The sequence below is a fragment of the Lutra lutra genome, chromosome 1, assembly GCF_902655055.1.
Source record: "Lutra lutra chromosome 1, mLutLut1.2, whole genome shotgun sequence".
NCBI lineage: Eukaryota > Metazoa > Chordata > Mammalia > Carnivora > Mustelidae > Lutra > Lutra lutra.
This window is the reverse complement of record NC_062278.1, coordinates 221266372-221285708: the sequence shown is the minus strand read 5'-3', so window position 1 is coordinate 221285708 and position 19337 is coordinate 221266372. Positions and strand designations below refer to the sequence as shown.

Genomic DNA, 19337 nt, shown 5'->3' with positions numbered 1-19337 from the left:
ACAAGGTAAAGACCTGGTCAAAATCACCCAGCTGGAAGGTGACAGGGCCAGGATGTAAAAGTCACATCCGGGTGCCAGGGTGGCTCAGTCAGTTGGGCGGCTGCCTTCGGCTCAGGTCATGATCCCAGGGTCCTGGGGTCGAGTCCCACATCAGGCTCCCTGCTCAGCAAGGGGGCTCTGCTTCTCCCTCTGCCTCTGCTGCTCCTCCTGCTTGTACTCTCTCTATGTCAAATAAATAAATAAAATCTTAAAAATAAATAAATAAAAGTCAGGTCCTTGGGTCTTTAACCCTGGGTGACGCAGCTCCTCCAGGGAGGGCATGAAGCCAGGGCATAGTGGGGTATGTCGGAGAGGGCTAGGCGGCTTGAGGAAGCAGGACCTTGCATTCTGGACTGAGACGTTGGCTTTTTGCGTGGAGGGCACTAGGGAGCCATGGAAGGTTTTAGAGCAGAGTGTCTCAGTCAGCCTCTGCACATCTGGCATTCTGGCCCGGCTCTTTCTCTGTGAGGACCCATCCTGGGCACTTGGGGTGTTGAGCCGCATCCCCAGCACCACCACCCCCCCGCCCCGCTCCTGGCACGGAGCCCAGTCTTGACAAGCAGAAGCGTGTGCAGACGTCGCTGAGTGTCCCTGGGGGCCAACTCACCCCCAGCTGAGAAGCCCTGGCTTAGAGCAACACCAAGGGTCTGCCAGGCAAAAGGAGCTGCTGGTTGCCAGAATGGAGGAAGGCAAGGCAGGAGGCTGGGAGATGGGGTGGGGCGCCCACACTAGGGTTCAAGAGAGGGGCTAGGCCCGGCTGGGCCACTGCGGGGAGGTGAGGTGGGTGAGGGCAAGGCAGGGAGAGTGCCGCGGCCCGGGACGGAACAGTCTTGACTAGATAATTAATATGGGGGGTTTGGGGCTTCCGAGGACCTTACTGTGTCAGGCAGCATGCCCCACGGCTCCCGCCACCCCCAACTCTGGGCCTGCATCCTGCTTCCAGGGCCATATCTGGGAGCAAGGCGGGGCGGGGATCTGTTTCATGGATCCAGCCGTCTGAGACCAGGCTTGCAGCCTGCTTACAAATGAGCACTGGGCCCCACAGGCTCCGGGGCAGAGCCAGGCACTGGCTGGTGCGTGATGGATGGACTGCAGCGCCATTAATCACAGGCTGGGGAGGAAACAGGTGGCCACCGGCGGCTCGGCTGGGGACCTCCTTCTGGTGGGCCTGGTGGGGCAGGGGCCTCAGCTGTCTGGCTCAGGGTTTGAGCCTCTGGCCTGCCGCTGCCCGGCTTGGTGGCTGGGGGCGGTGTGAGTCGCCCACCCCGTGTTTCACCCTCCCTACCCACGCCCACATGGAGCTCTTCCTCCTTCCCTCCCTCCCTAAGTATCTGCTGCACCTTCCGGGTACCCAGTAGGGTTCTAAGTGGAGGTTTAGGGCGCTGACTAGGGAGGAAGAAAATCCCTACCCCTGCAGAGCTAATAGGTTTTAAAAACTTGACTCAAGTCCTGTCTGTCCTCTGCCCGCAGCCCTCCAGGACTCCAACCTCCCTGGGATAAAAGCCCAAATTCTCCCCGAAGCCCCCAGGACCCTGCTTAAACTGGGCCATCCTCTCCCTATCTTCCTCTCCTCTTCTTTCTCCCTCACTCACTCTGCTCTAGCTGGGCCTCCTTGCTGTGCCTCCAACACGCCAGGCCTGGTCCTGCCCCAGGGCCTTTGCGTGGGCTACTTCCTTTGTTCCAATAGGCATCCCCAAATGTGTTTTGGCCAATTCCTTCTGTGAGGCCTCATTGTGACTTCCCGACTTAATTCTGGCAGGGCTGGGACTAGGGTAAGTGCCCTTCCTGGTGAGGAACTTCCTTCAGGCATAAAGTTTAAGGGGCCACCAAAAATCTCCATCCATGAGACACACTATTTTAGGGCAATCTATTTTTCTTGATTGTAGTAAAATACCCAGAAAATTCACCATTAGAGACATTTAATCCATTCACCATGTTGTGCAATGATCATCTCTACCTAATTCCAGAACATTCCGTCACCCCAAAAAGGAGCCCCATCCCCATCAGCCATCCCCTCCCCAGCCCCCAGCCCCCACAATCCCCCTTCCTGTCCGTGGAGGAGCCTGGTCTGGAGGTGTGTCACACGCGTGGACTCACACCCCGTGTGGCCTCCTGTGTCTGCTTCCCACCCTGCGCGTCTCCCACTCCCCCTGCTCCTGGCGGAGAGACCTCCTCTGTGGGGGTGCACAGGCCGTGCTTGTCCGTCCACCAGCTGACGGACACTGGGGCCATTCCCACTTTGGGGTCCTGTGAATCCTGTGGCTGTTTGTTTCTGTCTTTACGGGGATGAATCATTTCATTTCTCTTGGCTATACATGCAGAAGTGGGATTGCTGGGTCGCCATGGTAATTCTGCTTTCAATACTGAGGACTGGCTCACCTGTTTCCCACAGGGTGGCCCATCTCCCGCCCTACCCTGCCCCCCAGGCTGGCAGGCAGGGTTAGATTTCTCTACATCTTTGCCAACACTTGCTGTTGTCCTCTTTATTTTTATTTTTTTATTTTTTAAAAATGGTTTATTTATTTATTTATTTGACAGAGAGAGTAAGAGAGCACAAGCAGGGGGAGCAGCAGAGAGAGGGAGAAGCAGGCTCCCTGCTGAGCAGGGAGCCCGATAATGCCGGGCTAGATCCCAGGACCCTGAAATCACGACCTGAGCAGAAGGCAGTCGCTTAACCAAGCCACCCAGTGGCTTAACCAAGCCACCCAGGTGCCCCATGTTTTATTTTTATTTTTAAAAAAATAAATATAAATGTTTTAAAAATATATATTTAACATATATTAGGGTATATATATTAATATATAAATAATATATATAAGATAAAATAAATATATATATTTTTAAACATATACTTTAAAAAAAAAAGATTTTATTTATTTATTTGCCAGAGAGAGTGAGCACAGGCAGACAGAGTGGCAGGCAGAGGCAGAGGAAGAAATAGGCTCCCCGCTGAGCAAGGAGCCTGATGTGGGACTCGATCCCAGGACGCTGGGATCATGACCTGAGCTGAAGCCAACCACTTAACCAACTGAGCCACCCAGGCATCCCTAAAATGAATATTTTATTTACTTATTTGTGAGAGAAGAAACCACAAGCAGGGGGAGTGGGAGAGGGAGAAGCAGGCTCCCCACTGAGCAGGGAGCCTGATGCGGGACTCAATCCCAGGACCCTGGGATCATGATTTCAGCCAAAGGCAGATGCTTGACCAACTGAGCCACCCAGGTGCCCCTGTTGTCCTCTTTTATTTTAATTTTTTTTATTTTTCTAAAGGTTTTTATTTATTTATTTGACAGATCACAAGTAGGCAGAGAGGCAGGCAGAGAGATGGGGGGGAAGCAGGCTCCCTGCTGAGCAGAGAGCCCGATGCGGGGCTCGATCCCAGGACCCTGAGATCATGACCTGAGCCGAAGGCAGAGGCTTAACCCACTGAGGTGCCCCTGTTGTCTTCTTAAAAAAAAAAAATACAATAACCATTTTAGTGGGTGTAGAGTGGTATCTCATTGTGGTTTTTACTTGCATCCGGCAATATCTGAACAAATCAAAGTTAATGAAGATATGTCCATGATGAACAAAATCTCAAAATTTTATTTATTTATTTATTTATTTATTTATTTATTTATTTATTTATTTTTAAAGATTTTATTTATTTATTTGACAGAGAGAGATCACAAGTAGACGGAGAGGCAGGCAGAGAGAGAGAGAGAGGGAAGCAGGCTTCTTGCTGAGCAGAGAGCCCGATGTGGGACTCGATCCCAGGACCCTGAGATCATGACCTGAGCCGAAGGCAGCAGCTTAACCCACTGAGCCACCCAGGCGCCCCTCAAAATTTTATTTATTTTTTAAAAGATTTTATTTAGTTAGTTATTTGGCAGAGAGAGAGTGGGGAGCAGCAGAGAGAGAGGAGGAAGCAGGCTCCCCGCTGAGCAGAGAGCCCGATGCGGGACTCGATCCCAGGACCCTGAGACCATGACCTGAGCCGAAGGAAGAGGCTTCCCTGACTAAGCCACCCAGGTGCTCCTTTAACGCTAATTAAGTACCAAAAGCAGGTAAACTGTTCAGATCCATGAGCGACCCCCTGGACCCCAGTGGGTCCAGCTTCACAAATACACTGAGAATCAAGTTGTCCCCGACTCTGTCCCCCCTGGGTCATTGGATCTGTGGTCCACTCTCTGAGCCCAGCTTGTCGCTCCCGCTCTGCTCCTGGTCTGGGCCCTCTCTCCAAGAGCCTGCTTCCCTTCGTTGGAGAACGGTATTTGGAAACCGAGAACCAAGAACGGGGAGCTGGGTGAGCTCAGACTTTGGGGATTTGCTGTTCCCGGACCTCTCCAGGGAGCAAAGGGGAGTCAACGGGTCCACACACTCCCATTCGCCTCCATCTACGACCTACCTGTCAATCTGTCAATCATCGTTTGATTTTTATCTGTTATCCATCACGTGGTTAGGGACCATCTCTCCGGCCACCGGCCACCGGCCACTTACCGTATTATCTATTACCCACTAGCTGTCCGTCTGTCCCTCAGCTGTCTGTCTTAGGAAGAGTGAGTTCCCACTGACCACTGCAGTCCCACTGCACAGCCCCAGGATGACTCCTTCCCTCCTTTCCGTGGTCTCACCCCTTCTCCGGCAGGGGGATGAGGCTCAGAGGGAGAGTTTGGAACACAGAGACGAGGTGGTGTCCCTCTCGGGATCCCCTCATAGGTTTCATTACTTTCTTTCCTTTCGACCAAATAACTGATTTTGCCATGAGATTCTCATGGAGGGAAAACTAAATGAATATTTATTCTGTCCGTTTCATTATACCATGTATTGCAATGGGCCATTAAGTGAAAAATAAAGAAACCTATAATATTTGGCTTAAATTTTTTTTTGACTTAAATTTTTTAAAATGTGGAACATTTCATGCATCTGCGTGACGTTCCTGTGCAGGGGCCCTGCTGATCTTCCCTGTATCAGTCCAGTGTTAGTGTGTGTGCTGCCAAAGAGAGCGCCCTGATGTACCTGCAGCGAGACCCAAAGATCTCCCCACGGTCCCCAAGGCCCCTCAGTACATGGCCCGTCCCCTCCCTGCCTTCCCCTCCTGCCTCTCTCCACCTCACTCACTCTGTTCCAGCCACTTGGATCCCTTTGCTGTTCCTCCAAACCACCAGGTACAGTCCTGTCCCAGGGCCTTTGCACCAGCTGTACCTGTTGCCTGGGAGGCTCTTCCTCTTGAGATCACCTGGCGCACCCACACCTCCTCATGCAGCCCGCTCTGAGCCTCCCTAAAATAGCCTGACTTGCATTCAGTCCCCTGTCTCTATTTTTCTTGACAGGAACAGCTAGCTCTGTCTTGACATTTTCCTATATGTGTTTACTGTCTCCTCCAGAAGGTCAGCTCCCCAAGGTGGGGGTTGAAGCTTTTTCATTCCCCGCACAGAGCCTGTCACACAGTAGGTGCTCAGTGAGTCTTGATCGATAGAAGATCATCTTCCTCAGGATGAGGCCTTGCAGCAAAGCGGGCTGAGTCTCGGTCAGCCCTGCCATAATCGAGTGCCGCGGCCGGCCTGCTCGTCAACGGTAAACTGATTTCTCACCATTCGGAGCCTGGGGAGTCCATGATCAAGGTGCCTGTGGCCGATGAGGTCGGTGGAAAACTCAGTCCCCAGGGGGGTTCTGCCTGCAGGACACGTTTGGCAACATCTGGGGACCTCTGTGGTTGTCACCCTGCTCAGGGCTCCTGGCATGACGAGGGGTGGGGCCCGAGATGCTGTTCGGCCCTCCCGCAGCCTGGTGTGCGCCTCAGAGAGGGATCCTGCCAAGTGTCAGTGGCACTGGGGTGGGGGTCCTTGCTGCTCTAGTGAGAGCCAAATGGCAAACTGAGAGAAGGAGGCCGTGGCGGGGGGGGGGCTTCTTTCCAGGAGAGTTTATAACAATGGAACTGACCTTGGCTGTGGGCTGGAGGTTGGTGGGGAGTGCTTCCCCCCAAATGAAGGATGTGGGGGTTATATAGGTGACAAGTGATTGGTTGGAAGAGACAGCTTGTGCCAAGGTCCAGGGGCAGCAGGAGGAGCTGGAGGGGAGTGGGCAGGGGCCAGAGAGAGGAGGAGATGGGGTTGGGAGGAGAGGAGGGGACAGGCCACTCAGGAGCTTGGATACTGCATTCATTTGGAGGCTTCTGGGGAGCCACAGAAGGTTTTCAGGTGTCATGAGAGGGCAATACGGTCCCTTTGGCTTTCAAAACCTCCCTCTGGCTGCTTCCAGGAGAGCATGACGCAGGGAGCGGGGTCATCAGGACTTCCGCGGGTTCCTTCCCCCACAAAATACATTAAAGATGGTGTTTCGTGACAGCATTGGTATATACACGGAAGCAACCGTGTATTTCCTCCGATTCTTGAGGAAATGAAAACGTTTTCACAGGCCCCTAAATTCTCATGAGCCCCGGGCACTGCCTAGTGGACCTGTTGGGCCGGCAGGAAGAGTGCCCAGAGAGCAGAGGGGAGCTGGTTTTTGGGGGGGCCGGGGGGGGCACAGGGTACAGGGAAGGGGCCAGGGTCATGGAGATTCAGCGTGGTGCTGGGAGGCCCTGACAGGGCTGGCAAGAGGCAGGGTGGCAGGCAGGGACAGACAACAGTCATAATGATAAGGGGGCCTGGGTCTCCTGCGTGCGGGGAGCCGCTCTCAACTTCCCCTCCGTGTGTAATTCACTCACTAGTAACCCGTTTTGCACATGAGGGCAGTAGAGGCTCAGGGAGAGTGTGGCCCAGCTGGGGGCTACCCCACCTGGTTAGGGGTGGTGGGGGGACACCCAAGCCTCTAGGGCAGCTGTCACCAGCCCGGCTGCCCCTGACAATGATTGGGCTTTGTTTTTGTGCCTCCCCCTTTCCCTGGAGCTTCTGGGGGCACCCTCGGGAGCCAGGCGTTGGCAGGGCCGGGAACTGCTCTTGGGGTGCTTAAGAGCCTTTAAAAGGTGTTCCCGGCATTTCCCTGGGGCTGTGGGGTAATTAGGCACAGCGATTAGGAGGCTGCTGCCAGGGGCCTGGTCTCTGGGGATCTGTGGGGACATGCGGGGACTACGGGGAGCAGCAGGCGTGGCTGCACACCTGCCCTGCCCTCCAAAGGGCCTTGCGGCCTCCCCAAAGACACCACGGGCAAGGGCCACCTGAAGCTTTGTGACTGGTGGGCTGTGTGGCTCTGGATAAAGGTCTGTCCCTCTCTGGGCATCTTTCTCAGCTATCTAGTGGATGAGAAGCTAGTGCTTCTCCTGCAGGACCCAGTGCCCCAGTCCTGGCTCTCCGCTGCCCAGATTCCCCCCACCCGCCCCAGTCCCATGAACACCCCCTCCATCGTAAGTGCCCCCGTAAGTGCCGACAGTGTTGTTCCAAGTGCTCGGGGTGGGCAGTCTTGTCTCCCATTCTGCAGCTGAGGAAACCGAGACCCAGAGGCCCAGAAAATTTGAGCCATGGGCCGCAGAGCACACGCCTGGCGAATGGAAGAGCCAGGATCTGAACCTCAGTTACCGCGCTAGTCCCACCAGCCTGGGATGCCTATGGAACGTGGTCAGCCGTACATGCGCTGTGTCAGGAATTGTGTCCCCCACCATGGGCTTGTGTGGGAGCCCTGCCCCCAGGGGGCTGGTACTTGGAGGTCAGGCCTTTGAGTGGGGCCGAGGGTCAGATGAGGGCATGGGGCTGGGGACCGGTGGCGATTAGCGCCCTGGGAAGGGGATGAGGGACCCCTCCATGTGAGCACAAAGCGAAAAGGCAACGGCCCTCTGGGATCCTTGACCTCCAGAACCAAGAGGAAACAGATGCTGGTTGTTTAAACCACCCAGCCTGGGTTACGCTGGCTGGCAAACTAAGACAACGACTTATCTGATTTAATCCCCAGAACAGCCCCAGGAGCCCATGGTTGCAGTTGAGGAGGCCCAGCGGCTCAGAGAGGGCAAGACACCTCCGTAAGGTCACACAGCTAGGAACTGACAGAGGCGAGGTTCCAACTCCAGTCGGCCTCGTTCTTGGTCCCACGTGTGTACCCACCCCCACCCCCACCCCGCGACCTTCCCCAGGACCCTGTAGACCACTCCAGGGAGGCAGGTAGCACCATGGTTCATGGACTCGTGGGAAATCCTCCCTCTGGCACTGTTTTTTCTTTCTTTTCTTTCTAAAAAAAAATAATTATTTTTAAGTCACTTCTACCCTTAACATGGGGGTCCAACTCAAAACCCTGAGATCAAGAGTCACACGCTCTTCCAACCACGCCGCCAGGCGCCCATCACGCGGGCCTTCTGTGTGCCGAGCGAGTGGGCCCCAGTCTCCCCTCTGCAAAACGGGAGTCATCCCCGTAGCTCCAGAAAGTCACGGGATGGAACGAAATGAGTCTAAGGGTCCCTTAGCTGGGGTTAGCCCCGAGGCATGAGCACTTGGGCTGCTGTCCTCTCTGACCCTTAGTTTCTCCTTCTATAAAATGGGCGTGTTGTCAGGGCTTATCTGAGTTGAGACTTGAGGTGATGGGAATTCAGTGCTCAAAACAGGGTCTGGTTCCAGTGCGTGCAAAATATAGAAGAATTCCAATACATGGGTCCATCCAAATGCACGCGTGTCTGCCACCCCGGGACGCCACAGCCACACACACACGTAGACCCCTGCTGCCCAGGGGCGAACGTCCGCTTTCCCTCTGCTTGGGTCCCCACGGGGGCACCCCTGGCTGTTAGCCCTTAAACGTCCATGAACCGCAATGACAAGAAATTAAGAACTCAGGGGTGCCTGGGGGCTCAGTCGTTAAGCGTCTGCCTGCAGCTCAGGTCATGATCCCAGGGTCCTGGGATCGAGTCCCATGTCCAGCTCCCCGCTCAGCGGAGTGTCTGCTTCTCTCTCTTGCTCCTCCCCCCTGCTCCTGCTCTCTGTCTCTCTGTCCCTCTGTCTCTCTCTGTCTCAAATAAATAAAATCTTTAAAAAAAAAAAAAGAAATTAAAAACTCAGTTCCTCAGTTGCCCTGGCCACATCGCAAGGGCTTGGCGGACATGAGAGCTCAGCATGTGGGACAGACAGCATGGAGCTAGATTATTTCCATCCAGGGAGAAAGGTAGGGGCAGTGGGGTGGGGAGACCCTCCCCAGGTCAGGCAGGGCAGGCAGCGTGTGCACGACTGTCCACACGGGGGCAGCATGGCACAGGGACCGGAGCCTCCTGGGCTTGCGCAAGGCTGGTGGGGGCTCCACGCTGCAGGCAGTCTGGTCCCCGGACCTCCCCTCTGCACTTGGACCCTGGGGCTGGACTTCCCCCGGGGTGGGCCCTGGGGAGGGCCGAGCATCATCGCCCCCCACCGGATGCCTGGAGCACCCCAGTAGTGATGACCGTGGATGTTCCTGGACACGGTGGCCCCAGAGTCCCCAGCGGGCAGAATCAGGAGGTCAGAAGGTCACCAACATCGCTGACTATCTCTGCAGAGAATCACCATTTTAGTGGATCAGCCCATCAGACGTGCGAGGATTAATTTCTGCAAGAAGAAGCTGGGGGACAGGGAGCCTCCAAGCTGTTCTCGGCCAGGTCCTCTCCACTCAGTTAAAAATGTGCTCACACAGGGGCACCCGGGTGGCTCAGTTGGTTAAGCGGCTGCCTTCGGCTCTGGTCATGATCCTGGAGTCCCAGATCGAGTCCCGGATCAAGTCCCGCATCGGGTCCCAGCTCCATGGGGAGTCTGCTTCTCCCTCTGACCTTCTCCCCTCTCATGTTCTCTCTCACTCACTCTCTCAAATAAACAAATAAAATCTTTTAAAAATGTGCACACACATATATACACGCCTATGGGCACTTACTCGGGGCGTACATTTCAGCACATGGGTCACCCCAGGAAAAGTTACATGAGACGCCACTTGCCCTCGTGATGCTCGACGCCCTGGGGTGGTTTCTCGTCTATGTCATTTCAAAGAGAAATGGTGGGTCTCGACTCACTACATAGATCCCTTGACCAGCAGATGGACAAGAACGATGGCTCGGCGTACAGGCTGGGACCCAAACGGGGAGCCCAGGCCGGAAGCTCTCCGACTGCAGGAGAGACCGGCGTGATGGGGTGACTGCGTGGACATGTCTTGCACGCATGACGCGAAGGCATGCTGGCTGCCCAGTGACCCATTCATGAGGTTCAAGAGCAAGTCAGGCTAACCCAGTTAAAATGCACACGAGGAACTTTTCTCCAGAGGGACAGAGGGATTACTAACGTCTGAGAAGCACGCGAGAAGATGTTCACTACCATGAGTCATCACGGTAGCGATCCCACCTCGTACCCACTAGGACAGCTAGAGAAATAGTAATAATGATAATAATAATAAAAAACAGAAAGGATGAAGGGTTGGTGAGGACCCAGAGTCCCGGGGATGGAAAACCACGCAGCGCTGGGGAAAACCGTCTGGTGGTCCGTCTCTCGAAAGAGTAAACAGAGTGACGGTCTGACCCAGCAGCTCCGGTCCAGGTATCTACCCACAGGAAAGTGGGGACTTGAAGACGTATTTGCACACCTGTGTTCACAGCAGCATGACTCACAATAGCCGAGAGACCGAAGCAAACCATGTTTCCATCGACAGGTAGATGAACACATACGGCGCGGTCCATCCCACACAGGTCCAGCCTCAGAAAGGAAGGGACCCTGACCGCTGCCATGACGCGGAGGGACCCCGAGGACATGGGGCTCAGCGAGAGCAGCCAGACCCAGAAGGTCTCATCCCGCAGGACCCCACTCCCGGGAGGGCCCCAGAGGAGTGTCGTCCACACAGACAGGAGAGGGTGGGAGCCAGGACTGGGGCGGGGGTGGGGCAGTCTGTGCTTTGTGGGGACAGAGTCTCCGTGTGGGGAGATGGAAAGTTCTGGATTTGGAGGGTGGGGCTGGCGGCACGACGGTGTGAAGGAGCTTCCCGCCACCTGAGCCGTGCGCTTAGAGATGGTTAAAGTGGTAAGTTTTGGTGTTTTTTAAAATTTTATTTATTTATTTATTTTTTAAAGTTTTTATTTATTTATTTGACAGAGAGAGAAATCACAAGTAGGCAGAGAGAGGCAGGCAGAGAGAAGGGGAAGCAGGCTCCCCGCTGAGCAGGGAGCCCGATGCGGGGCTCGATCCCAGGACTCTGAGATCATGACCTGAACCGAAGGCGGAGGCGTAACCCACTGAGCCACCCAGGCGCCCCTGGTGTTTTTTTTTAAAGATTTTATTTTATTTATTTGTCAGAGAGAGAGAGACAGCGAGAGGGGGAACACAAGCAGGGGCAGAGAGAGAGGGAGAGAGAGGGAGAAGCAGGCTCCCCGCCGAGCAAGGAGCCCTATGCTGGGTTGATCCCAGGATTCTGGGATCATGACCAGAGCCCAAGGCAGATGCCTAACGACTAAGCCCCCCAGGCGCCCCTAAAGTGGTAAGTTTTATGTTATGTATATTTTACTACAACTTAACAGTATTAAGAAAAACTATCTCAAAGAAGAAGCCCAAACCTGCTTGCGTAGGGGAAAAGAGCTCCGTAGGACTTCGGCCGGGTTCAAGGGAGGGGCTGGGGCTGGGGCGCGGCTGGAGTGGGGTGTGGGCGGAGCAAGGACTTTGCCTGGGCTTCTGGCTGCCAGATGGACTACGGGGGACCGGGTTAAAGGAGCAAGGGATGTTCTTACTCGAAAGGATTATTCACTACTTATCTGGAGTCTCCCTGTAACTGGGCGTCCAGTAGACTTTCCGGGCTCAGCCCAGCGGTCCTCCCGAGGCTGCACTGCGCCCACCCGTGCGCCCACCCCACAGGAGCCCCTCGCGGGCCTAATTCTCAGGCAAGAAGGGAAGACCGGCTGCTGCCCGAGGTTGTGGGGAAGGAGGCCGGCGGGAGAGCTTCAGGGATGCTCGTGGCACCTGCCTGCCAGGGGCAGGGCGCAAGGGTCTGTCCTTATCTGCGCGCAGCCCCGCCCCGCCCCGCCCGCTCGTGGACCTTGGTGACTTGTAGGGGTCACAGATAAGGAGTCCTAAGGAAGCCCAGCACCAAACGCCTTTGCAGTCACACCCTGGAGAGATCCCAGGCCGGCCAGCTGGCTGGGGACGGATGCCGGGCCAGGCCTAGGTCCCCCCTCCGTGCCTCCGTTTCCCTCTCTGGAGAACGGGGCAGGGGGAGACGACTGTGCTCTGGGATGAGCGATGGTTATCTCGGAAGCGCAGAGTTGATTCTAATGCACACGGCGGTGGGAGGTTGGTGGGTGTTTAGCAATTGTTTTGGGTCGTCCCATAGCGAGACAAGATGTAAGTAGGGTCCGTGCTTGTGATTCACGGCCAAGTCCAGTCGCTGCCCACACAGACTAAGTGAGTGCGGAAGAAGGGCTCCAGAAGGAGGTTTGGGGTGAGCTTCCGATGAGCCCCTGGTCCCAACACTTCGTCAACCCATCGATATGAAACCTTGGGTCATGTGTGCGTCTGTTTAAAGAGTCCCTATTTAATGTGCGTTCATTACCCCTGAACCCCCGGCCAACAGCGCGGTCACTCCCCATGAATGGAGCTTGTCCTAGGGCGGCACTTTCTCTGTAAGACGAGTCACAGGCTTCTGGAGCTTAGGGACACCAGCTAGCATGGGAGCAAAATCACCCACATAAAGAGCAAAAATGCAAACAGTGTGGCACTCAGCACCATGAAAAGGAGGCTGGTTTACAGTCTGAGCTGGAAAAACAAGGAGGCAGGGGTGCCTAGGGGGCTCTGCGGGTGAAGCGCCTGCCTTCGGCTCAGGTCATGATCCTGGGCTCCTGGGACAGAGTCTGGCGTCCCGCTCCCTGCTTGGCGGGGAGTCTGCTTCTCCCTCTGCCTGCCGCTCCCCCTGCTTGTGCTATCTCTCTCTCTGACAAATAAATAAATAAAATCTTAAAAAAAAAAAAGAAAAAGAAAAAGCAAGAAGGCAGAGTGTCACCTTTGCCCACCCCAGGTGGGGACATGCATGTGGAGCAGCTGCTGCTTTTGCCTCTCTGTGCACACCCTCAGGTGACTGAGAAGTGCCGTGGGTAGTGATTTTAGGGCTGCAAATAAAAGGTCGTGAGTAGGCAAATTTGCAAGCATACAATATATGAATAATGAGGATCAGCTCTGTATACATTTATTTCCAATGATGTGTTCTCCAGCTCCGTTCACGGAGACGGCCTTGGGAGAGATACCCCAGGAGCAATGAGCACCCTTAGTACCCAGAAGTTGGGCTCTAAATACCGCCCTCCTACAAAAGGATCCTAGATTAAATTAATCATGTCCTTTTTTTTTTTAAGATTTCACTTATTTATTTATTTGAGAGAGAGTAAGCAGGAGGCAGGGAGAGGCAGAGAATCCCAAGCAGACTCCATGCCAGCATGGAGCCCGACATGGGACCCCTGAGGCTGGAGAGACTCCATGGAAAGAATGAAACAGTTGTCAGAAGGAGACTGGCAAAGATGATGCAGAGGTGGGTACATTCAAGTTGGGGTTTTGAAGGGTAAATAGAAGTTTGCCACTTCTAGCTATTGAGAAACTCTAGTCAGTCACAGATGCTCCCAGCTCTGCAGGGTGGGGGCTGGAGCAGAGGGTGGGACTTGGGGTTGGGATCCTCAGGAGCGGAAGATTGGGTTCTGTGTGCAGGGGTAGGGAAGGAAGCCTGCCTGGAGGAGAAGATGTGGAAAAGGAGCTATTGGATGTTGGCAAAGTAGGGAGGGTGAAGGGGATGTTCCCGGCAGACGGAATAGCATATGCAAATGCTCAAAGTATGAACCTGCACAGAGAGTTTGTGGGGACCGTAGTAAGTTCAGTCTAACTGAGAGGAAAGAGGCTAGGAGGGGAGTTTCTGGGGGATGCTAGGGTGGTAACATTCTCAGGAGCTTGGTCATGCAGGACTGAGGTGGAGGGAGGGTCTGGGGTTTAGGGAGTCTGTGGGGAGGGGATGAAGTTTCTGCCAAGCATTTGAGCTGAGGTTTTGAAGGATGAGTAGGAGTTTGCTAGTCCCTCTGAGCAGCCTCTGAACTAGGGAGGAAGTTTGCATGGAAAGATCCAGGATAGAAAGGGACCCAGGTGGGGTCCGGTAGGGGCAGGCAGGGCTCTGCTTGCAAGAGTCAGAGGACGCATCCCTTCCTGCCCTGCCTCCTTCCCGATACTGGCCCACAGTTGAGAGCTGGGGACACGAAAAGGACAAAGCTCCGGTCTTTGTCCTCCAGGAATCTGCCTAGGAGTGGTCCTTGAAGTTTCCCCAGGAGGCAAATTGAGGGAGGTGGGGTCAGTGTGAAATGGATCCTGGGCTGACAGCTGTACCACTGACATTATGAGTGTTATGAGGTTACAATCACTATCATTATTATTATTGGGACAGAAACAACACCTGCAGCATGTTTACTGTGGACCAGGCCTTGTTTTAAGCATTTTGCATAAACTAAATCTCCTGAGATAGGTAACTGCTCTGTTTTACCAAAAAGGAGATTGAGGTCTCAAGGTCATGGCTCAAGGTCATGGAGCTGAGATGTGGGTCCAGAAATTGTGGGTGCAGAATCCGGGCCATTACTGACCAGTCCACTTCCCGTCGTTCCCAGGTCTCGTCCTGGTCCAGCCTCATCCTCACCAGCCTGTACCAGCAGTGGAATCGCCTCTGTCCTGATCCCACTCTCCGCCGCCACGGCGTCCATCCTCCCTGCAGCAGCAGCAGCCACCAGAGGGCGCCTGCGGGCCTCGGAGTCTGGTTCCACCCTTCTGTGTCCACAGCCCTCCAGGGCTCCCACCTCCTTGGGTGAAAGCCAAACCCTCCCTGAGGCTTCCAAGACCCTACAGGACCTGCCTGGGCCCCTCCCTGCCGTCCCCTCCTATTTCTCTCCCCCTTGTTCACTGTGCTCCACCCACAGGGGCCCCCTCACGCGTTCTCCAACACTCCAGGTCCAGTCCTGCCCCAGGACCTTTGCACTGGCTCTCTCTGCTACTAGAATGCTCTTCTGGTAGATATACTCATGCCTTGCTTGCTTCCTCAGAGAACCCTTCCCTAATCCCAAGGATAGACTGTGTCCAAGGGTAGACTGTATTTTTAATTATTTATGTTTATTATCTGTGTGTTTCCACTAAGAAAGCCAGCCCCTGGGTGCCTGGGTGGCTCAGTCATTAAGCATCTGTCTTCGGCTCAGGTCATGATCTCAGGGTCCTGGGATCGAGCCCCGGATCAGGAACTCTGCTGGGAGTTCCTGGGAGAACCTGGGAACTGATCGGGTTCCCTGCTCAGCGGGAAGCCTGCTTCTCCCTCTCCCACTCCCGCTGCTTGTGTTCCCTCTCTCGCTGTGTCTCTCTCTGTCAAATAAATAAATGAATAAAATCTTTAAAAAAGAGCGAGAGAAAGCAAGCCAGCTCCCTGAGGACATGGATTTGTGTCCCCAGCACCCAGCTCACAGCAGGTGCTTAATAAATGTTGGTTGAATTAAAAACCGGCTCCACTCTGTTCATCCAGCCCATTGTAATGGTAATCGTGAGCATTTATTGCATGCCTTCTGTGTGTGAGGCCGTGTGGGAGGTTTTCTTTTCACCACTGATTTGTATATATATCTGTTTTTAAGCTATCGTTTAATATAGTTTACGTATCATATAATTCACCATTTTATTTTATTTTTAAAGATTTTATTTATTTGTCAGAGAGAGAGAGAGAGCACGAGCCTGAATGAGCAGGGGGAGGGGCAGGCAGAGGGAGAAGCAGGCTCCCTGCTGAGCAAGGAGCCCATCCCAGGACCCTGGGATCCCGACCTGAGCTGAAGGCAGCCACTTTACCAATGGAGACCCCCAGCTGTTCCAAAATTCACCATTTTAAATAGTACAATTCAATGGCTTTTGGTATATTCACTATGTTGTGCAACCATTACCAATAATTCCAGCACATTCTATCACCTGAAAAAGCAGCCCCGTCCCCATCAGCCATCCCCTCCCCAGCCCCTGGCCCCCATGAACCCCCTTCCCGTCCATGGAGGAGCCCGGTCTGGGCATGTCACAGGTGTGGACTCACACCCCCAGTGGCCTTCTGTGTCTGGTTCCCTCCCTGCGCGTCGTGGGCTCGGGGTCCATCCCTGGGGCCATGTGTGTGGGCGCCTCACCCCTGCTCCCAGCAGAGGGGGCGTGCCCACGCGTGGGGAACTCAGTATTGAGGTGCTCACCCTTTGATGGACACTTGGGGCCGTTATGAATCGCATTGTTGGGGACATGCGTGTGAACAATTCTGTTTTCACGACTGCTTTCGATCCTCGTGGATAGATGCCTAAAACCGGAGTTGCTGGTGGGATGCTAATCGCACATTCCCCCTTCTGAAGATCGACCAAATTGTCCCCCCCCCTCCCCGTGAGCTCACCTTTTTCCAGCCCCACCAGCAGGTGCACAAGGACTCAGTTTCTCCACGTCCTCATCAGCACTTGGCTCTCTCTGTCTTTTTGATTATAGCTCTCCTCGGGGGTGTGGAATGGTGTCTCAGTGCGGTCCTGATAACAAATGATATTGGGGGTATCATTTTTTTTAATCACACAAGCCAGCATTTATGGGGTGTTTACAGGGGGCAGAGCTCCTTTTCACATGCTTATCGGTAGGTGGAAATTCTTATCACCCCCCGCAATGTTAACAGAAGAAGAAACAGACTCTGAGAAGGACAGCCACGTCCTGAGTGTCCCATAGCCTGCAGGGATGGGACGGACAGTCTGGCTTATTTGCTGATCACTTAACATGGGACTGCCCTGAGGATCCTTGGGCAAATTTTTGTAGGGACTGATGTTTTTATGTCTGTCGCTGGCAAACCGAGGAATGAACCAGTTCGATCCCTTGGTAGGTCAGGGGTCCACCTTTTTAGATCCTACCCAGCCGTTTCCCACGTGGCTCTACCACCTTGCACTTCTGCCCGCTGCTGATGGGATTTCCGGTTCCCTCCTATTCTCGTTGGCGCTTACGATGGTCTCAGCCTTTTAGAAAGTGCAGGGGTTCTTTCTTCTCCAGAGAAAGTGGAGAGCATGCACGTTTCGTCTTAGCCTTTCTGGGAGGTGGCATCTCACTGTGGTTTTAATTTGCTTTTTCCTAAATGCCCCTGGGCCCTCTGAATGTCTTTCTTTTTTTTATTATTATTATTATTTTTCTTAAAGATGTTATTTATTTATTTGACAGACGGAGATCGCAGAGAAGCAGGCAGAGAGAGAGGAGGAAGCAGGCTCCCCGCCGAGCAGAGAGCCGGATGCGGGGCTCGATCCCAGGACCCTGGCTGGGATCATGACCTGAGCCGAAGGCAGAGGCTTAACCCACTGAGCCCCCCAGGCGCCCCTGAATGTCTTTCTTTGTTAAAGAGCACAAACTCAGGTTTACGGAGCTGTGCAGGTGCCCTGCGTGCCTCGGACGGACCCGACCCAGGGTTGCGTGCTGGGAGCACCACACAGACGCAGTGCCCCTCTGTCTTTAGTTCAGTCTTTATTTCAGGCATTATCTTTGGGGGAAACAAAAAGAAAAGTAAACAAAGCAGTAGTCTCCATGATAGTGGGCTGGGGACGTTGCCGAGGGCACAGCAGGACAAGGATACGAGGCTCCCACAGGCTCCTCAGATACCAAGTGTCCACGTGATCCGGATGATTTTTCATAGAAAGTCAGCATCGAGCCCTGGAGAAGGTCAGGCACTGGGGTGCGGGGACACCTGTCGCCCAATCCCAGGGCTGGCACAGTGACCCTGAGGGGCCCCGGCAAACTGCCTGCCCCCGCCTGGGCCCCCTCACCTTTGCTCTGTGCCAGGAGACGGCCTGCTCCCCAGCCTCTGGACCCCTCATAAAATTAAACTCCTCAAGGCATGAGAGGCCAACTTCCAAGGACAGAGGAGGCCAGGAGGCTGCAGGGAGCCAGGAAGGCAGGGCCTCCCAGCCATCAAGGTGCGGCAGCCACGGACTTTGTCTCCCTGGGCCTCTGGGTGGGGAAGGCAAAGTTAGCATTTAGCAACTGGCTGGGCCCTCGGGGGCCGGTTCACCATTTCTCCGCAGACCTCAGTTTCCCTATCTTACCCATTGGGGCCTTCCTGGTGCCTTCCCAGCTCCTGGCCCCGTGGTAGGCACGCAGCAAATGGATGAGAAGGACGAGATACCCCCCAGCCCCTCAAGCCCCCCAAACCCCCGTGGATCTGCTCCCTGCCGCCTCTCCCACTTCCTCCTCCCAGTGTCCAGGGCAGAGCTGAGGCGGGAGAGGGTGGCGTGGATGAAAATGCAACAGCTCTCCCTGCCCGTGTTGGGCATGGGGCTGTGGCCCCAACTCTGCCTGCTCCTGCCTCGGGATTCTTGTAAACACGTAAGCATCTATTAAGCACCTACTGTGTACTCTCCAAGTACCACCTCTTCGGACATTTCTTGTTTCTGCAGCTTTATAAATGTGTAACTGACGTGCAATGATTTGCCCATGCGTAAGAGCCACCGTCAGTGGGGTTCCGTCCTGTGTCGACTCCCGTGCCACCACTGGCATAGTCAAAACGGGGAAAACACTTGCATCACCCCAGAACGTTCCCTTGTGCCCCTGCCCGTCCCCACTCCCGTCCCCAGGCAACCACAAACCTACTTTTAGTCAGTGTGGATTTCCGTAGTGAAATCCACATTTTTCCAGAATTTTGTTTTATTTTTTTAATTTCAGGATTTTATTTTTACTTAATTATTTATTTGATAGAGGGAGAGAGAGAGTGTACCAGCAGGGGGAGCGGCAAGCAGAGGGAGAAGCAGAGTCCCCACTGAGCAGGGAGCCCGATGCGGGGCTCGATCCCAGGACCCTGGGATCATGACCTGAGCCAAAGGCAGACGCTTCACCGACGGAACCCCCCAGGCGCCCCCAGAACCCAGAAATAGTTGGTCACCCAATCGTTGAAGTGTCATCTTTCATAGTCCGTATCAGAAGTAAATCACTACATTCAATCCACATCCTAGCTGGGTGGGTGGGGGGGAGAGGGGTTGGCCATGAATACCAGGAAGCAGGTCTCCCTGCGGGTCATTCTAGAGGTTTTCTACCATCATCCCTTAGGACTGATGTATTGAAGCAAACATTAAACTTCTACTACTCAAGAATCTCCTCCTTTGTTATTTACCGTGGCTCTCTCAGCAAGAGCTAATATTATGCCCCGCTTGGCAGGTGGGGACACAGGCCCGGGGAAGGTAAGCCGGCCACCTACAGACTGACCCACCATAAGCGGCAAAAGGAGTCCGTGGTGAGGTTTAGGCCCTGGACGAGGAGGAGGCCGACAGCAGCAAGACCAGGAGCACAGCAGGGAAGAAAGTACAGTGATTTCTTCTTTTCCAGAGAAAGAGGAGAAGCACGCAAGACAGCTGGGCTCCTTCTCTGGCTTTAGAAATG

The 19337-nt window shown here is 54.3% G+C and overlaps 1 long non-coding RNA gene and 1 other non-coding gene across 2 annotated transcripts; one reads left to right on the top strand and one right to left on the bottom strand.

The window, feature by feature from the left end:
- Positions 1-4920: 4920 nt before the first annotated feature.
- On the bottom strand, positions 4921-5027 carry LOC125089817 (U6 spliceosomal RNA). Its single transcript, XR_007124070.1, has one exon. It is a non-coding gene; the product is annotated as a U6 spliceosomal RNA (small nuclear RNA).
- Positions 5028-11386: 6359 nt separating this feature from the next.
- On the top strand, positions 11387-15167 carry LOC125087125 (uncharacterized). Its single transcript, XR_007123362.1, has 3 exons — positions 11387-11415; positions 13274-13446; positions 14558-15167. It is a non-coding gene; the product is annotated as an uncharacterized LOC125087125 (long non-coding RNA).
- The last annotated feature ends 4170 nt before the right edge of the window (positions 15168-19337 follow it).